At 33.1% G+C, this 4,177-nt stretch overlaps 1 long non-coding RNA gene across 1 annotated transcript; it reads right to left on the minus strand.

Annotated features, from left to right (window-relative positions):
* Nucleotides 1-1,488: 1,488 nt before the first annotated feature.
* LOC105799722 (uncharacterized) lies at nucleotides 1,489-2,373 on the minus strand. Its single transcript, XR_001135658.2, has 2 exons — nucleotides 2,234-2,373; nucleotides 1,489-1,865 (listed from the first exon to the last, which is right to left on the minus strand). It is a non-coding gene; the product is annotated as an uncharacterized LOC105799722 (long non-coding RNA).
* Nucleotides 2,374-4,177: the final 1,804 nt, after the last annotated feature.

A 4,177-nucleotide genomic window follows, 5' to 3' on the forward strand; every position in this document is an offset into this window, starting at 1 on the left:
TGATCCACTGACGAAGGCTTTGACACAACAGAAGCATGATCATCACAGTAAGTCACTTGGTATTAGATATATGATTGATTGGTCTCAGTTCTAGTGGGAGATTGTTAGAGTATGCCCCAAAGACCAATCATGAGATGATTGTAATCACATACTCGTTTTACCTTATTTGTTAATATAAGACGTTGCCATTATTATTTCAGTTTCTTTTTCTGTGTATGTAAATAAACTAATTAATAATAATGTCTTGAGAATAATATGATTATTCTTAAAATGTTCTTAGTCAAGTATTATTGTGGGTTTGGACAATAATAATGCATTGAGACTAATGTGTAGTTGGTTGATGACAAAGTCTTGTCAGTAACATAGGGATGTCAAAATTAATATCTGAGTACGTGTTAGAGAACAACATATTGGACTGACCCATTATGAATATATTTCTTGGATTATTATGTAAAATTCACAACATTACTCATAGTGATAAATATGTATACGATCCTCAGACTTGAGATTATCATTGTCCCAACATCGTGAGTCATATATTTTGATACAGTCAAACGTCTACCGTAATAGGTTGTGCTATAAAGACTGATGTTGGGTATGCCATTGTAACCTCCCAAACCTGACTTAGACGTTATGATAGAATTTTGAAAACTACATTCCGGCGCAAAAGACTTTCGTATTTTAAATCATATTTTAAAACTATTTGCCTTTTTTATCCAAAACTTGTGAGCTTGATTATTTTCCTTCGTTTTGGGAAAAACTTGTTTATTTAAAAATTACGCGCCTTTAGAAATTCATTTGTAAAGACCACATATTTTGGAAAGCCAAGTCGTATTATTATTAAAAACTTATTTTTAATATAGTAGCGAAATTTAGTGCTAAAATCATATTTTCGTTAAAAATTGGTTTTTCATGCATACTCATTAAAATATTGAATAAGCAATTTAAAACTTCAAATCATGCAAAATTAAAATAGAAGTCCCCAAATATAAAGTCCATGCCACAGTCCATAAAGAAAATTATTGCAGTCCCAAAAATAATTATATAATAAAGATTAAAAATATTTAAACTTAAAATCATTCGAGGGAATCCTCTGACAGCCGTGACAAAGTCTTAACCTTGGAGTTATCTATAAAATCAAAAAACTAAAGGCAGTGAACTATAAAGCTCAGTGTGAGTAAAGTCAATAGTGTCATAAAAATTTATTTATAAATCCCAAATGTATGCTTATGATTTTTAGAAAACATTCTATTTATGCATTTAAGGGAAACATTCTACCCATACTCTACTACAAACCATGAAAGTTTCGTAGAACTCGTTTCATCCAATAACACCAGTTTGCGAACAAGCCACCAATAATTACAGATAAACTGTCAAATCTTCCTCCTTCAATCATACGAAATCCCCATGCAATGCATAAAGTCATTTCATGCTTTTCAGTATCAAAATCAGTACGGTAACAATATTAAAATCAGTACGGTAACAATATTAGCATAAACCACGCGTTCAATGTAACTGAAATATTAGGCATGTGTAATCTTGGCTGTAATAAGCCCAATTTGCCCGGGCCCAAAAACACAAACACAAATAAATAAAATAAAAAATATAACAGTCCTTTTTTAAATGTTTAGTATTACAAAGCCCAGATCTAACATAAACCTCATTCTAAACCCAATGGCCCAAACCCGAATAGCCTGAATACCCGCACAACCCACTAAGCCTAATGCCCGACGGCCCAACACCAAGCAGCACCCAGCAACCCTAGGCAGCAAACTAACAGTCGCCGCCGCTCTCCATTCGCATGCGCGCCACGAACCACGCCCCGAGCCACTCCTCACACGCGTCACCGTACGGCCTCCGTACGCCTGCAATACACAAAGCAACAAAAGACAGACACAAACAAAGGGCAAACAAGAGCAGGAAAATAGAAAAAGAGGAGGAACGGATTGTTTTTTTTGGAGGGGTCGATTTTTATTTCTATTTTCTTCTATTAATCTGGCTATAGAAGAGCCATTAGGAATATTGTAAAATGGTTACCCTCACACACACACGAGACCAGAGGTTATTGGAAAAAAAGCCAGAAACAGAAATTACAAAAAAAAAGGTTGATTTAAACATTTTTTTTTCTCTTCGTGTTCTTGTTCGTTTCTTTCTGTTTGCTTGTTTATTTTTTTATACGAAACTATTAAAACAAAAACGAGAAAGGGGAAGAGGGAAGAAGAGAAGGGTTTACCTAACGTGGCCGTCTTTTTCCCCTCTCCATCGCAATCGGAGACCGGGGCAACGACGGGCCGTGAGACGCCCTTGTTGGCTGCGGCGGCAGAGAAAAATGTAAACCCTAGCAGAGGGTTCTTTTCTTTTTCTGAAAAAGAGGGCAGAAAATGGAGCCTTTTAGAAAAATTTTAATTTTATAGCAGGCACGAAACGGCGTCGTTTAGGGCCTGTTACAGTGGCCTCAAAACTGTGCCGTATAAGGCCATACCCGCGTGCTCGACCCGACCCGCCTAGGATCCGCGCATTTTGGACCAGTGGGGTTATTTCTGCCTTCAGTCCTCCTGCGTTTGAGGCCATTTACAATTGGGTCCTATTCCCTTTTTGGCATTTGTTTTAATTTTGCCCCAGATATCCATTTTTCTTGCGATTTGGTCCATAGACCTTCTGCACTGACCATGCTAGAACGGTGTCGTTTCCTGTTATCTGATTTGATTATGAGTTTGTGCGTTTAATTTCTTTAGTAGTCCCTGTTATTTTTAAGTGGACTTCAATGTGGTATCTTTCATTCTATCTTATTGTGTATTTACTCTCTGACTTTATGATTTAATTTCAAATTAGCTTTATATATATGTTTATTTATTATCAACCAAATATACTTATTATTATTACAATTATTGTTTTTAATATTACTATCATTACGATTGTGGATAATATCATTATACTAATCTACATATATTAATTTACTTCTTTATATTTTTTCTTGTCATGTATTAATATTAAGTTTTATATTATCATATATTAATATACTCTTTCATTATTTTTATTGATATTGTAAATAACCATTTTAAATTTATTGTGCATTTGCTTTAAAATCTATTATATACTATTATTTTAAAATTTATTTTGTATTATGTATTATTATATATTCATTATCACTTAGATTAATCATTTTCATGAAAATTGTTATATCATATATACATTCTTTGATATTTTATTCTATAATATGTTTTTCTTTAATTTCACTCATTATATTTTTTATTTGAATAAAAGCATTTTTTAACATACATATATTATTATGTACCTTAATTTTCATAGCATTGGTACAATGTATGATCGAGATTATTGTTGCTATGCTCGTTGGAATTTATCTATTAATTAATTGATGTTATTTACAAACCATCCTTTATGTTGTATGTCATCATTCACTCGCCTTTTATTTCATTTAAAAGTTGCACATCGTCTAAAGACCAAAATCATTTTATATAAAAATCTTTCAAAATAACGCGAATACTCGACATTTGGAATCGTCGAAAGAATTAAGCCCTAACGTATTGGGTTCCATTTCCTCGTCGAATCTAAATAATCAAAATTTTTCAAAAATACAAATTTCAAATAAAAACCCATTCTTGGGAATTCGACACGTTATGTCCTAACGCATTGGATATGACATGTTATTTTCTCGAGACTAGGATTTTAAAAATAAAGGCAATGTTTGATATTTAGGAATTTTGTGAAATCGAACCCTAACTTACTGGGTTTTGATTTCCTCATTTGACCCAAATAATCAAATACCCTTCTCAAAATGCATAAGTTTTAAAGGTCAAGAGATAAACTTAATTTTGAGGATTTTAAAATGTTGCACTCTAACTTACTAAGTGTGACGATTTCTTTCTTTAAAATAAGTGAATCTCACCGTCCAATTCGTTTTACTCAAATTTTCTTTTCAAAAGATCGTATTTTAAAATCTTTTCAAAATTTCAACCCTAAGACATTAAACAATCGATTCGGTACCAATTTTGGGCGTTACGAGGGTGCTAACCCTTCCTCGTACGTAACCGACTCCCGAACCTATTTTCTCAAATCTCGCAGACCTAAAATTTATTTTTAATGGTGAACCGATCACACCTTAATAAAAGATCGGTGGCGACTCCAATTTTCATTTTTTCAAAGTCGATCCCTGTTT

The sequence above is a fragment of the Gossypium raimondii genome, chromosome 7 (genome assembly GCF_025698545.1).
Source record: "Gossypium raimondii isolate GPD5lz chromosome 7, ASM2569854v1, whole genome shotgun sequence".
NCBI lineage: Eukaryota > Viridiplantae > Streptophyta > Magnoliopsida > Malvales > Malvaceae > Gossypium > Gossypium raimondii.